The sequence below is a fragment of the Anomaloglossus baeobatrachus genome, chromosome 6 (genome assembly GCF_048569485.1).
Source record: "Anomaloglossus baeobatrachus isolate aAnoBae1 chromosome 6, aAnoBae1.hap1, whole genome shotgun sequence".
Classification (NCBI taxonomy): Eukaryota; Metazoa; Chordata; class Amphibia; order Anura; family Aromobatidae; genus Anomaloglossus; species Anomaloglossus baeobatrachus.
In genome coordinates, this window is record NC_134358.1 from 220,662,219 (window position 1) to 220,678,950 (window position 16,732).

The 16,732-nt window shown below is 39.0% G+C and overlaps 1 long non-coding RNA gene across 7 annotated transcripts in view; it reads right to left on the reverse strand.

The window, feature by feature from the left end:
* LOC142244232 (uncharacterized) overlaps nt 1-16,732 on the reverse strand; it is a 332,530-nt gene that overhangs the window by 224,242 nt on the left and 91,556 nt on the right. The window contains exon 1 of one of the 7 annotated variants that reach the window (XR_012724483.1): nt 535-845. The exons of the other annotated variants lie outside the window; for them this stretch is intronic. This is a non-coding gene — a long non-coding RNA (uncharacterized LOC142244232). Of the gene's footprint in view, nt 1-534; nt 846-16,732 lie in introns of those variants that run through there. 7 annotated transcript variants of the gene reach the window in all.

A 16,732-nucleotide genomic window follows, 5' to 3' on the forward strand; every position in this document is an offset into this window, starting at 1 on the left:
CTGCCATGACATGGAACTTTGGTGAGTATGACACGGAGCTTTGGTGAGTAAACCACGCGTGCTCCTATCCCCCCATCCCTTCCACCAACATTTTTATTCCCCGGATTCTGGTTCCCATAGACTTGTATGGGTACCGGATTCCGGATCGGCACTGGATGTTTTAAAAACAATTAGCAGGGACCTACCGGTCCCGGTTTTCTGTGAGTCCGCCCGGCTCTACAGTACATTCAATTAAGTCCCATTTAGAACATATGGGAGGTAATGTAGTACCAGGCACTGCCACTTAAATGGACCATTGAGACTGGTACTGACACTCACATGGACCCATCAGAACTGCTGTTATGGGTAATGGATCAAAATGTTAATAATTGATAATATTTACATAAAAAATAACCAATATTGCACATATTCATTAGTTACCACAAATATCTTTCTAAATTTCACATAATATGTAAAATATAATCTAGAATGCATGTAAAATAAGTGTAAAATAAGTGTACGCTACAGCAAATGGATGAATTGGTTATTGCTTACCTTTGGCTTTCATGAGCTTGTCTAATCATTGGTACATGTTGCAGTGAAGCAGCTGTATTCCCAGAGTGACTTGTTATGCACACAAGAAGCGGGATATTTCCCAAGCTAAAATTCTTGGCAGCCCTCTTCAATACATGTTTTGGACAACGACGGAGTGAAAATAGTCTAAATCATGCGGAAGATGAATGCATCGTAAAGCGTGCGCTGTCCCTGCACATTCATCCCGCACAGCACAAGCACTTGTCCAACAGATAGGCTCCAATGTGAGAGCGATCAGATAGAAAACCTACTGTTAATCTACTATCTAGAGGCTTTGTGGGGGCACTCATTGTATTCAGGGGTGTAGAGTTTTTTTGGACTCCTTCCACTATGGAGATCAGATGTCCAAATTTGCTGTTTTATTCTTCCAGCACCCCCACCTTCCCATTTGATAGCTGATCTAATGAAAACTGCACAGACTGAGTTCAGGTGCAGTAAGGGTTATAGTAGCAGAAGAGCTCCTGATATCTTATGGTGCTTTATGTGGAATGAGCAGACCCACAAATCGCCATAGTGGTGCACTTTTATAGTACCACATGAAGCCTCATTTATTAGCTTTTCTTGTAAATTTGAGGTGGTCCTCTCTGGCCTTTCACAGTATCATGCATTACTTAGTGAGCCTGATTTCTATAGTACGCGCCTCACCCTAGCACACATGGACATCGAGGCCGCATGTGTAAAGCTTCTTCATGCTAAGCATTTCAAGGTTTGTTGGTCTGTAATTTACAGCCTGGAACTCTTGTAAAAATCCAGAGTGATTTTTATGGGTAAAACTATCACAAACCAATTACCGAGCTTGCACCAGTTGCTGTGTTTTAATAAAGCCCCCGACATAGATGTTATGACTGTGATATTTTACAGGCCGTTAAGACAGGATGTTTAAACAGAAGAGTGGCAGGGCGAAGACAGATAATAGAAATCATTCTTATTTATGGACACGAGCACCTGTTTTCTACCTAGTAGAAAGTGTTTACTGTGGTCACAATATAACTTTAACATTTCCCTATGGGTTATATACATAAAAAGACTGGTGATTCAGTCTGGGTTTGAAGGTCACCGGTCCATAAAGCAACCAAATAATATATTTTTAAAACTTTTCAGGTAATTCATACATTTTGTCACAACTCCCAATATTTTCATCCATTACGCCAAACATGTTCTGTACCATATTTTCCAGTGCACAGACCGTGTACAGAGGCCCAAAAAATGTAATTCTGAACTATATTTGCTCCATAATAAACTATATTTCACCCACAGAGTAATGCTATGAAGGGATAATTCAGCTACAGTCATTGCCAATATTGTTGGCACCCTTGAAATTGCTCCATAAAATTATGTATTTCTCCCAGAAAATGATTGCAATTACACATGTTTTGTCATACAAAGATTTATTTCTTTTATGTGTATTTGAAAAAAAATGAGAAAGAATGGCAAGCTGGATATAAATTCAACAAAAATTCCAAAAAGTGGGCTGGACAAAATTGTTGGTACCTGTCCAAAATTGTGGGTAAACAACTTTGTTTCAAGAATATGATGCTCATTTAAACTGAACTGTGGCAAGTAGACAGTGTGGGCAATATAAAAATCACACCTAAAATCAGATAAAAAGGGGAGAAGTTGACTCAATTTTTACAATGTGTGTCTGTGTGTGCTACACTAAGCATGGAGAACAGAAAGAAATGAAAAGAATTGATATTCCTTTGTCCATGATTGGCAACATAATCAAGGTGTTTACAATCCATAACACTGTATCTAATCTCCCTGGATGTGAGCAGCAGAGAAAAATTGATGAACGATTGCAATGAAGGATAATCCAGATGTGGATAAGACGCCCCAATCAAGTTACAAAGAAATTCAAGCTGTTCTGCAGGCTCATGGTGCATCAGTGTCAGTGTGAACTATCAGTTGATATTTACATGAACGGAAATGTTATGGCAGGAGACCCAGGAGGACCCCACTGCTGTCACAGAGACAATAATAAGCTAGACTACAGTTTTCCAAAATGTGAGTCAGCCAAAATACTTCTGGGCAAGCGTCTTATGGACAGATGAGACCAAGATGAAGCTTTTTTGTAAAGCACATAATTCCACTATTAACCAAAAATGGAATGAAGCCTACAAAGAAAATAACACAGTACCTTTTTGCTTGTTTTTTTACATTTTGCTGCCACTGAGTGCTTTGACTGTTTGCAAGGCATTATCAAATCTGAAGATTAACAAAGAATTTTGGGTTGCAATGTAAGTTGCAGTGTCAGAAATCTGAGTTGGTGTCCCAAGTCATGAGTCTTCCACCAGGACAATGACCCAGAACTACTTCAAGAAGCACACAGAAAGGAATGGAAACAAAGCTGGAGAGTTCTGAATTGGCCAGTCCGGATCTAACTCCCAATGAACACCTGTGGAGAGATCTTAAAATTGTTGTTGGGAGAAAGCACCCTTGAAATATGAGAGACCTGGAACACGTTGCAAAAGTAGAGTGCTCCAAAATTCCAGTTGAGTGGTCTTAGAAGCTTGTTGAAGGTTATAGGAAGCAATTGATTGCAATTTTTTATTCCAAAAAAATATTAAGTTGAGGGTACTAACAAGTTTGTCTGGCCAGCCAAAGGAAATAAACAAGTGTATTACAAAACGTGTAATTGAATAATTTTTTGGGAGAAAAAATTAATTTTCTGGAATAATTTCAAGGGTGGCAACATTTTTGGCCATGATTGATATGGCAGAAATCAGCATTTCAAATGATATGCAAATGAGGCTGTAGATCTGAAGCCTGTGTCACTCCAGCTCTATTCCCCGACCATTGCTGCCTCCCCCTGCTTGACTGCTTTGTCTTAAGTCATACAGTATAGAGGTTGTCAGACAAGCAGGATGAGGCGGTGCTGTGTAGGGAATAGAGTTGAAGAGACAAAGGCTTCAGATCTACAAATAGTTCTTCAGACTCATTTGCATATCAATTGCACCACTCATTCACTGTCTAGGTAAAGGTATTGCTGGACTTGTCTTGGAAAGAGCTAGATTGGGTAGAGGCGCCGAATCCTACTGACAGATTTCTTTTACCAATGGAAAAACACCCATAGGATACAACTGTAGAGACTACAGCTGAACTGGGGGTAAAGCTAGCATATCAGGTATTAGAAAAAATGATATTGTAGAAGAAAAACTCTGACATACTCCGAGCATATTTCATGTTTCAGGGAACGTGTCATCAAACTCACTCAGATCCTATTTGCCTTACCTGAGCATGATCTAATCATGGCAATGGTAATTATAAAGAGACTGACAGGAGCGAAACTGTAACATCACCTATTGTATATAGTAGATCCTGTGCTATTTGCTTAATATAGCTGTATTACCTTTCCTTGTAATTCGGTCTATGATGATAATGAGGCTGCTGAAAAACCTTCAATCGAGATAAGAAATTGTAAGACTAATATAAGACATAGTGGCCAGTGTAAAACTTTCAAGGTTTCTATTTTGTTTTTAATACAGAAATTGATGTAAAAAATGGAAGAAAATATTGAAATAGAAAAAAAATACATATATTATTTTTATTTATTCATTTCACTCACTTATATAGATTTATTGGTTTAAATTATAGTTAATATTATACTAGGTAAGTTTTGCATTTTTACTCAGATAGGATAAAGGGGATTACTCTTAAAATTAAAAAAATAATCTTTGAGTTGGTTTCTTGTGTAATTTTTTCCTCTTTTTTTTTTGCTTACATACTTCTGACTTGTTCTTAGTTATGATCTCTTTCTTAGGTAACAGAAACTAGATAATAAGTCTCCAGAAACCTTGAATAAGACATATAATCACTAGAGACGAGGGATTGTTTGAGATTCAAATCTGACAGCTTTGCCAAATTTTCCCAAAAAAGTAAATTTGCTGTCAATCGCAATATTGCAAAGCCTCCAATTACCTGGAAAAGATGTGTATAACACTCTGCAGTCTCTTATTACCATATTGAACCTCTTTTGAGCTCTAAAAATGCAAAAACACTGCCTGCTCACATGACCTCAACCCATCTGGCTGTGGAAAAACTCATGGTAACTTGGTACCCAACAGTAGTATTTGGGCGGTGTGTACGGATCTAACATTGGACTATTACAGTAAGAAAGTGTGCAAAATTTTTTTTTTTTACAACATACATACTTTGTGAAGTAGACAGTTGTGTTTACATTTCTGGATTAAGAAAATTTTTCTTTGGTCTTTAAAAATGTATTAAACAATTAAAAATTATGGAATGGCAATAATCTAGAAAACACATATTCTTTGAAAAGAGACTTGGGCTCAGAATTGCGAGGGCCTTCGAACTTGAAAATATCTGACTCGAAGTCAATCTTCCTAAATTAAGACACTTATCTCTAGTAATGCTGTGAAGGGATAATTCAGCTACAGTCATGACCGGAAGTGTTGGCACCTTGAAAGTGTTCCAGGAAATGAAGTATTTCCTCCAGAAAATTTTTGCAATTAACACATGTTTTGTTATACACATGGGTATGTGTGCACTGAAACAACACAAAGTAGACAGAGAAAAAAATTAAATTGGACTTAATTTCCCACAAAACCCCAAAAATGGACAGGACAATATTGTTGCACCTTTCCAAAATTGTGGGTACACAACTTTGTTTCAAGCTTGTGATGCTCGTTCAACCTCATCTATGATCAGTAATAGGTGTGGGCATTATGAAAATTGCACCAAAAATAGGATAAATAGGGGAGAGTTGACTCACTCTTTGCATTGTGTGTCCCTCACAAAGCATGGAGAACAGAAAGAGGAGAAAAGAACTGTCTGGGGATTTGAGAACCAAAACTGTTGAAAAATATCAACAATCTCAAGCTTACAAGTCCATCTCCAGAGATGTTAATGTTACTTTGTCCACGGTGCTCAACATAATTAACAAATTTATAAAACATGGCACTCTAGCTAATCTTCCTGGATGTGGGTCGCCGAAAAATATTGCTGAAAGGTTGCAATGAAGGATAGTTCAAAAGGTGGATATCCAATCAAGTTTCAAAGAAATTCCAGCTGTCCTGCAGGCCCAGGGTGCATCAGTGTCAGCGAGAACTATCCGTTAACGCTTGAATTAAACGCTATGGCAGAAGACCAAGAATAACCCCACTGCTGATACAGAGATTACAGTTTCCCAAAATGTAAGTAAGCTAAATTACTTTTGGCAAAGTGTCTTGTGGACAGATGAGACCAAGGTAGAGCTTTTCGGTAAAACACATCATTCAACTGTTTATTGAAAAAAGAATGGAGCCTACAAAGAAAAGAACACAGGACCTACAGTCAAATATGGTGGAAGCTTAAAGATGTTTTGGGGTTTTTTGCTTCCTCTGGAACTGGGTGCCTTGACTGTGCACCCCTCACTAGCATCTCAGAGTACCATTTACTCGTTTAAGCAGTGTTCACACCATTTGTATCTTAACTATTGACTGTGTGCAAGGCATCATGAAATCTGAAGAATACCAAAGGATTTCGGTCGCCATGCAGCGCATAGTGTCAGAAAGCTGGGTTTGGATCCTAGGTTTTCCAGCAGGACAATGACCCCAAACATATTTCAAGAAGCATTCAGAAATGGATGGAAACAAAGTGTTGAACAGTTCTGAAGTGGCAGCAATGAGTCCGGATCTAAATCCTATTGAATATTTGTGTATAGATCTTAAAATTGCTATTGGGAGAAGGCAACCTTTAAATATGAGAGACCTGGAGCTGTTTTAAAAATAAGAGTGGTCCAAAAGTCTAATTGAGAGGTGTAAGAAGCTTGTTGATGGGTATAGGAAGTGATTGGTTGCAGTTATTTATTGCAAGGGTATGCAACCAAATATTAAAGAGGTTGTCCACTACATTTACATTGATGGCTTATTCTTAGGATAGGTCATCAATGCCTGATCAGCCAGGGTCTGACACCCAGCACTCCCATGGACTCAGTGGTCCTCCTCAGTGCCAGCGGCGGAAGCAAGCATCCGGAAATGCTCAAGTCTGGAGCTGCACCATCAACAGATAGTGGCCATGGCCAGGTACTACATATCCGCCTCCCATTCAAATCAATAGAAGGTGGATCTACAGTACACAGCTGCGGCCCCTATCAGAAGACAAGGTAGCTCTGGAACTGAGCATTCTGGCCACCTCCTGCTGCCGCTGGCACTGAGAATGGCTGATCAGTGTGGGATGTTGTGTGATGGAATCCAGCCAGACATTGATGGCCTAGCCTAAGGATAGGCCATCAGTGTAAAAGTAGTGGCCAACCTCTTTAAGTTGAGTTGCCAAAAATTTTGTTCTGCCCATTTTTGGAGTTTTGTGTGAAATTATGTCCAATTATGTCTTTTTTTCCCTGTTTGTTTTGTGTTCCAATACACACAAAGGAAATAAAAATGTGTGTGACAAAACATGTGTAATTGCAATAATCGTCTAGGAGAAATACTTTATGTTCTGTAACAATTTCAAGAGTGCCAACACTTTCGGCCATGACTATATCTTCATGATAACTTTCCTATTCAGATTGTATGTTAGTTTGCAGTGCAATTCCTAGGCCATCATTTGGATTAAACTATTACAACTATACTTAGCAGCAATGTCCCAGTTGACTACTGATTTACCCCTAACATCTGCCAAGGAGACAGACTTGTCCCTTGAAAGACACAGTCACCAAACACATCCTTAAGAGAGACTGGGCCTTATGGGACTTGTATTTTCAAGACCAAGACCTAAACTACAGCACCTGTTCATGTAGGATTCAAAGTATCCCTTACCTGCTGTTCACTTTGAATTTTTCTATTTATCAACCAGAGAAGCAAAAGAGAAAAGAATGAATACAGAATCTCAAGTACAAGCACTATGGGTATCTTGGATAATCCACTACTTATATTATGCAGTATAGTATCTCCCTACTGTAATTTATATGCTATAATTACTGATTAACTGGGATATATCCACTAAAACCACTTTAGATATCCATAATAATTTACATAATGGATACTTACAGTTTGACATCATTGATAGTGTGAAAATGAAACATTTCTGCTCTTTAGACTGGAGCATGACTTTTTTGAGCAAACTAGTAATAACATAATTTTAGGAGAAAGTATAGGCATGCTTTGAGACTCAGTTCATAATTAGAGTGAAGATTGCTGCTCATAAGATTCTATGGAGCGGAAAGGAGAAGGGAGAAGCTGAGCTAGGTGCAAAGACATTCTGCTGCAAGTTCACAAGAACTAACAGTTATACTTCATTTTTAAAATTGTAAAGGGAATAAAAATGATTTTATAGTAAGTTCAGAATGTAATAAAAAAATGAAAGTATGATCTAATAAGTAGTGATGAGCGAGCCCGCAGATGTGTAGGTCCAGCGGGTCCAGCTGGACTTAAAAAAGTTTGGTTTGGGACTGGACGCCGAGCCCCATAAAAGTCTATAGGGACTTGAACAGCCTATAAAATAAAGGGATAAAGCAGGAACAGATACCAAGCATATTACTGAACCAACCCGCGGCGGTAACGCTACTTCCAGGTCCACTCATCAGAGCTCATACATGTTCACTGCTTTCCCAAACCACCGGCGGCTCTGATTACCTGAAGGTTGACTACGCCCCCACACTCTCTAACAGCGCCTGTGATTGGCTGCAATCACAGACACTGGGACCTTATACTGTAGTGTAAAATAAATAAATAAATAAATAAAAAAAGGCGTAGGGCCCGCTCTATAGTGATACCAGCACTGATAAAGTCATGGCTACAGGCTGTCACCCCCATTATCTTGGCTGGGTACCAAAATAAGAGGAATTGCATACGGCTTTTAAAAAAAATAATAATAATAATTAAATAAATAATTTTAAAAAACGACGTGCAGTCTGTCTAAGTTTGATACCCAGCCAAGATAAAGCCGACAGCTGGGGGCTGGTATTCTCAGCCTGGGGAGGCCCAGTTCAGATTTGCCCATCCCTATTAATAAGTAATCCTCATTGATCTCCCTCAGCACCCATTTCAATATTTACCTTCTCCTCTCTAGTTTCTACTTCCTGACATGCCTGAAAAAGCTGGAAATGAAAGCACAGCCAATCACAGGCTGATGTAGGTCAATTAAAATAATTTTTATTCCCTAGTGAGCCCCTTTAATTCCACATATTGATGTTATTGGAAGTGTTTATTTTAGTTGTGTTGGCAAATGTGTAATAATGTGTATACATGTCAACAGACTACAGGCTACTTTACTGCAATCTATAGTTTGTTGACATAATACAGACTTCCAGAAACAACAATTTGTGGTTTTCCATTGAATTCCACACAGTCCTGCGTGTTTGGAGGCATTCATGGTTCTTCTGAAAGTATCTGTAATTTCTACAGGAGTGATTATTGCTAGGGAGTGGTTCAATTTGCTGCAACCATCCAACAAAAATATCATTAAATGGTTTCATGTCACAGTAATGATAATTGCTACTTCACATAATTGTTTCTTGTCTTCTGATCAAACCTATTCCATTTGGAGGTGCCGTGTTGATCTATTGATCATTGTGTCATCCTGCCCTCAATATTAGGTAGGGATCAACATGAAAGTTGTGACCACGAAGTGTCAGGCGGGTTATAGCGTTTGATTCCATCTGCAGACCATGCGTGTTTTCTCTTTTTCCAATCTATTAACTTAAATACTAATTCCCTGCTCATTCATAAAGTATCAGTAATTTCTCTAAAAGTGCTTGTAGGGAGTGGTGTAATTTGCCTCAACCAAATCACAAAAATATCATTAAAAAGGGTTCATGTCACTGTAATGATAATTACTACTCCACATAATTGTTTCTTGTCTTCTGATCTAAAGAAAGAAAAGACTTTTGAATGATATTTAAGGGTTTGTGATTACTTTGTTGTCAGCAGTCTTATTTTTACAAAGTCCATTTACCTACCGTATCATTTTGCAAGAATACACGGTGAATGGAGATAAGAGCCCCGGTGAATTCAAGCAATTTGAGATTCACTTTGCGTGAATTTCCAAAACTGGCCGCAGACATTTTACAAAATGCGGTAGACTGCAAGAGAAGGCTCAAATGATCTCAGGAGCGGACATTCAGTTATCCCATAATGCCTTGCAGCAATCACATCACATGGATATAGCACAGTCAATCAGTTGAGACTAAAATAGCCTGTATAAAAGCAGAGGCAGGGAATGAAGCAGCCATTATAGGATACATCTCGATAGTGAGAGGATGCCACAGCTCCCACATTAGCCATAGAGTTAAAGAGAGCTATAAAACAGTGAAGGAACAGAAACACTGCATCCACACTTTGTTGCCATGTTGCTTTTTGTTAGTTGTGCTATAATATTCTGGTTAGTTAATCCCCCTCCCCTAATGGTGTAAATTAGAGACAGGTAAATCAATTTGTGGAGAATCAAGTTTGAGTTGAATTACCTGAAATTTGTGATTTGACGCAAATGTTGACATTTTTAGATTCAATATGTGGTTCACAAAAATAAAAATTTGCCAGCTCCACTTCCCACACTGCTGAAGAAGGGAGCAAGCAAACGCCATCTTGTATTGTCACATTCCCAGCAGAGCACAGTTTGTATGTCATTTTAAATCTCCATAGTCACTGGCTAAGTCTCTCTCTTCGTCAGAGCGTAAGCTCTTAAGGTGAGTGGGATCCTATGTCGCTTTACAATAGTGTGTAAGGTTTGCATGGTCAACAGGGTTTTTACTTTCATGTAGAGTGTAAGCACTTTTGACCAGCGGGGTCTTTTGTCTCTCTCACTTGTAAAGTGTAAGCTCTTTTGATAAGCTGGGTCCTCTCTTGTTTGTAGAGTGTAAGCTCTTCTGGTTAATGTGGTCCTCTCTTTCTTTCTTATAAAGTGTTAGCCCTTGTGGTCAGCGACAGTGTCGAAAGTAGAGTTCTATGGGACAGTGCAAAATTTGGACCTGCCCCCCCTTACCTTTCATGTTGGTCCGATATATGGTCTCTTTTAGCGTTCTAAATCCTATAAAGACATAACAGACCCCAGAGCATAATAAGGGACATTACATTTTTAGCGAATAACTTCTCTGTGAAGCGAAATGCGTGCTAACTGGCAAATTAAACTTTTGCCTGATCTGCTCATCTCTAGCACACAGTGCTCACTGATGCATGTGGGAATATAAAGATGGCACGCCTGATTCAATTTCACATAAGAAATATTATAGCACAATTGCTGAAAAAGCTAATGACGATTACAATAGAAAGGTATAACACACTGTGTACTCCAAAGGTCTGGTAAACTTAGCAACTCTTTACGTCTACCTTAGCATAGCCACTGAGCTAGCGGATTGGCTGCAGCAGCCATATATGCAGTGCTGTCGTGATGTCACCACTGCGGCCTATAAATAATCAGTGCAATTGTAGCAGTGGCAGAAAGGCATCGCTGAAGCAGGGATGGGTTCTTCTTATTTTCAATATCCAAAAGCCTATAAGATGAAGAAAGTTGAAAACCTTTTAAGTTTTCTATTTTTCCTGCAGTGTCACCCTGCTGGAAGTAAAACATTACAGTGTGTATATTGAAATCTAGTTGTATTTTGTGTAACAAATGACAGGGCAGATTATCCTGGTTGTGCAAAGCTTATTGTATTATTGGTAACACCCTCAAACTCGTGTCTCTGCATATAAAGATTTTGGTTTGGCTTTTATCCTAAGTCATGTGGTTAATGGGTCGATATTGACTTTTAGGAATGCTACTTCCAGTAGATGGCATTAGAGTTCAAGTCCTCTTCCTCTATGAAGAGGCAAGTTGTATATTTAGTTTCACAGCAGAGCATTGCATGGCCTATAAGTCTCCTTACATTAGCATGTCAAACAAGATACTCTACTCAAGAAGAGATGTTAGCCCTTGGACGTGGGTCAGTCGCCTCTCATACAGACAAATTAGATCTCTTCCTTTGCACTGAGGAGCAACATCCTGAAAATGTGTCTACAAATAGAGATTCAGATCTGGCTTTTATCCTGAGTGGCAAGGCTTGTTAACACCTTGACTTTTAGGATTGCTACTTACTGTCAGTGTCAATAAAGTTCAAGTCCTCTTCCTCTCTGAAGAGGCAATTTTTATATTTCATTTCCCAGCAGAGCATTGCATGGCCTATAAGTCTCCATACACTGGCATGTCAAACATGTCACTCTCCACAAGGAGAGATGTTACCCCTTGGACCCGGATCAGTGGTCTCTCATAAAGCTAAACCAGATGTCTTGCTTTGCACTGAGGAGGGGCAACAACCTAAAAATGTGTTTACAGATAAAGCTTTGCATTTGGCTTTTATCCTAAGTCGTATAGCAAGACTTGTTAAAGCCTTGACTTTTAGAATTGCTACTTCCAATAGGTGGCACTAGAGTTGAAGTCATCTTCCTCTATGAAGAGGCAATGTGCAAGCTTATTCTAGGGATTTGCATTCTGTCAAAGAGATGAAGAACTCTGAGATAGGGTCACCCTCTATCAAATAACAATTCCCTAAAAGGTTCATTCTAAACCAAACAACCCTTTAATGTGCTGGAACAATTGGTAATATGTTTGTGAGAAAGAGGACATGGCTATTAGAGAAAGTCATATTAGACAAAGTCATGAAACCAAGTTTAATTCCACTGCACAGGTGGTTACTTTATGTAGAGCAAACATTATGTCATACATACTAAATCATACAAATACAGAGCAAGTTAGCGACGAGATTCAAAGTAAACTACACCTATGAAGTCGCTAATACTATGCAGCGGAAAGAAATGATATGGAGCGCACAAGGGAAAACACCATGGCACTCTCATCACAGGCTGTATAATGACCATGATTTACTGAGCAAACAGAAATGAATATTTAGTTACTAGCAAAACATTGCTGGCCCAGTTCAAAATCAAACATCAAAGAATAGCAGCCTACCTTAAGTGTAGCCCCTGGGGAACAAGACACACAGACTGTCTTTAAATAAGGGTGATGAAATGAGCACACATGAAGAATGTTAATGGGTCGTCCCTTTAAGATTGATTAAATCCACAGATCTTTCAACTGAACAGATATACCCAGTAAAGATGTTTTTATGCTAACAAGCCTAAAATAAGAAAAAAATCAAGGAAAAATAACTCTTACTAAAATTAAGCTTGTTATGCTTCCTGACTACATCTATTGCCATCCTAATTTGGGCACATATTTTGCTTGGATTACAAATAAGGTCCAACAATTGGTCTGATCATCTAAAATGTAGCATGGTAGGTTTTGTCAGGGGTGGAACGATCGCGGTCACAGAGGTTCAGGGGCTTGCCGACCCCAGCGCCTGCTTCAGCTGGATGTGCGCCCAAGTACGCACATCCAGCTGAAATGTATTGCAGCACAGACACTACTGGGGTCCCTACACTGCAAATTACGGTAGCGCAGGGTCACAGAAGGTAGCAGCCGGCGCTGTGGCTAAAACCCAGCTTTCCCATCCTGGGCTATACATCTTTCCATCAGCACCCAACTTTTTCATGCTCTGCTGTACATGAGTCTTTCAGCTTACAGCTTTCCTATGCTCTGATATCAAGGGCAATCTGGGTACTGAGGGAAATATGTACGGCAGAGCATGGGAAAGCTGGCTGCTCAGGACAAGATGGATATCAGAACATAGGAAAGCTAGGTGAGGAGGGAAAGTGGGATATTGGAGCATGGGAAAGCTGGGTGCTGAAGATAAGATGGATATCAGAACATAGGAAAGCTAGGTGAGGAGGGAAAGTGGGATATTGGAGCATGGGAAAGCCAGCTTCTGAGGGAAAGAGGAATATTGGAGAATGGGAAAGCTGAATTCTGAGGGAAAGAGGAATATCACAGAACGGGAAAGCTGGGTGCTGAGGGAAAGAGCTGTGTCAATTATCCTGTACCCTGAGGGAGGGGGAGTAAGCAGCGTGGCCTAAGTCCAAATTTTTGCACTGGGGCCCATCGAACTCTTGTTACACCACTGGGCCCTGTATAATACGTGTGGATGTGTGCAATCAGCTATCTCACAAAATTCTTTGACCACTTATCATGCCCAGCTCTGAGGACATGTTCACACTGTGTCTTTTTCTAGCAGTCAGAAAATCCATGTTAGTCAAGCATTCTTTTTTAAGTTAAAAAAAGCTGAGAAAATGCTCCATAAAATGTCTGGGTGTCTTTTTAGCCTTCCCATTGATAAGTAAGGAGCGTTTTCCAAGAAAAAAATAGCAAAAAAAATGTTCAAGTTACTTCTTTTAAAAGCTTGGGGTCTTTAATAGCCTGAAGCATTTAAAAGATGTTAAAAGGCTTGGTGATGAGAACGGCAAGCTAAAAAACAGCGGAGAAATACTGAGAGGTGAAGTAGTAATTGTAAACTTTATGGCGGAATATTATCACGCCCTCTATGCCAGTTTTATAGCTTTAAAAAAATCTCAAAAAGTTTCTGCAAGGTATACATAAGCTTTGTAACATTTTACTTTTTGCAGCAGCCGCTTCACTTTTCTAAGCCTATTCACAGCTTAGGAAAGAGGGGTCACACCTGACACAACTAATTTACTATAATGCACGACGTAAATGATATCATAAAGCAACGCCAGCTTACACATGTAGATGGTGTAACAGGGGCATACAAAAAACATGGTGCCTCATAGCAAAAGACTTACTTGGACCTCCCTCCTCTCTACCTCCTCCCCATCCTCCCTCAAAAAAATTGGTGGAGTAAGCAGGGTCACAGCCAATAGGCGCAGTCACAAAAAGGCATAACTACCAACTTTAGAAGACAAGAAGAGGGTCAAGTATTGCAACATGAGCAAAATAATTCTTCCTAATTTCTTCCTAATTCTATTCTATGGGGCTGCGGACATGTTCAATTTTGATCCAAATATTGGATCAAAATTGTCAATGTAAGTCTATGAATCCGTGGAAAACATCAGATTGCACTCGAATGACATCCAAATTCATTCCTATTTTCATGGACTAACTGAATGGAGAAGGTAGGGAAACTTTATTTTTCTTACACTCCGAGAAAATGGGTTCCACTCTGATCAGACTCAGATCAGAGTCTGATTAGCATAATCAGACAATTTTTCTCGGATGGTGACAAAACGATCGCATGACTCTACGCTAAGACTTGTCCAACTATGTAGAGGGAAAATTTAAAGATTTCTAATCTTTTTCTTAATACAGATTGTGATATGAAATCCAATGGCAAACATCTTTTACAAAATGAACATTTAACACAAAAACCTAATTGATACAATAGGTCATTTTAGGCTGGATTCACACGATCGCATGGCATCCGGTGCGACTGCATCAGATGCGATATGCTTGTAATGACCCTCGGCTCCCACTGTGCTGCCAGCATAAGCCGAGTTTCATGCCTCTGTGATGCGATCCTGCGATCAGATCACAGCTGCGGAGGAGAGGGAAGGATTAATCTCCACATCTCCTCTATTGTTAGCTGATGAGATTATTGCACTGCACTCGGATGTCATCCTAGTGCAGTCCAATGTTTTACTCGCACCCATAGACTTGTATGGGTGCGAGTGACACGTTTCTTGCTGACAATTGCAGCATGCTGTGACTTTTCACTAATCTAGAATCTGGATGAGAAAAAAACTGATCATCTGGTTTGCCTCATTGAGTAACATTGGACCGAGTGCAATGTGAGATTCTCACACATTTCAGTCGTCCGATTCATACGCTTGTGTGAGTTACTTCTGCAGAAAGAGTAAGAAAGTCATGCTTCAGACTTGATTCTGGGAACTAGAATGTCCAATACATTAACTGCTGTACCTGTTTTTATGTTTTGTGTTATAAGCTAAAACTGTGATGTTTCCCTTTACAGTTCTCCCTATTGTCTCCAATCTTCAGTTTTGTAAAACCAAATTTGGATGCATAAATACAGGATTAATCTACTCTGTGTGAACTGGACCATAGAGAGGAGTAATGTGCCAGAAGTAATATAGCAAATGTTAATAAAAGTAAGGTTTCTAAAGTTAAACAGTGAAAGTAGGGAGCGAATCCATGTAATTGTAATAAAGAAGTGAAACGCGTGATGTTAATCTATTAGACCATTAAGAGGAGCAATGTGCCTGATAGACGTTTGCAAGTGTTAATAAGGAGTGAGTAGGGTTAAGGTACGCTAGGGGTTAAAACAGTGAAAGTGTTGCCAAAAGCTCCACTCGATGGTCCACTAGATTAACATTATACGTTTCACTCCCGTCTTTATCACAACTATATGCATTCACTCCCCACTTTCTCGTTTCTGTTTTCTTATTTAATATTCACTATAAAAAATATTTTCCAATGCAGGTTTGGTCGATATTCTCCATCTAATTATTTTTCCTTCTTTTTTTATTTTTTACTCAACCTTTGCCACATCTTTTTTATCTGACACAACATCTAATCACGTCGAATAAATAAAGATACTGACGCCAATATAATTCAATTCAGCATTATTTTATTAATCATTTATTATTTATTTTTATCTATATTCCACTCTCTGCCCCCCTTGATTTTTAAATAAATGCTATATTTATATATATCTATTTTTTGTCTACAGCTTTTGGTATAACTTTATTGAACTTGACAGCTGCTCTGTCACATGACTCTGACGCTTCTTTTGACATGTATCTCCTATATAAGTGGGCTCTGTTTTACGCTTGTCAGTTATAATAGGTTCTGTCCTGAAGAAGAACTTTATACTTCGAAACGCGTAACCTAATAAACCTATTGGAGTATATTTACCTGGCTTGTCCTCTTCACATTCCTGTGCATCTTGTCCAATGCCAGAACAGATTTTAACCCTTTAACTCCTTTTATCTATCTCTGAAATCAAAGCCACATCTTTGAGTGTATACCAGGTGAGCACTTCAGTATACTCAGTATTACTGATTTTCTTGCAGATAACACCCTATTACTCTTGCCTTTCTTTTAGTGTCCGCCTATGGAACCATATGGCAGATTTTAAAAGTAAAAAAGTGCAATATTCATGGAAAAGTGGGAATACACCAGGAGCAAACACTGGTCACTTACTGACTTGGGGACAGGTCCTCTTTAAATTAGTACAAAATCCTAAGTAAAAAAATTACCTTTGTATTAGTTAAGGAGATAAAGGACCAATCATTATCAGGCTTTATGGAATAGTACAACTCATTTCTTGTGTGCTACTTACAAGTGAAAAAATGAAACTGCTGACTATAAAATTTCAAGGAGA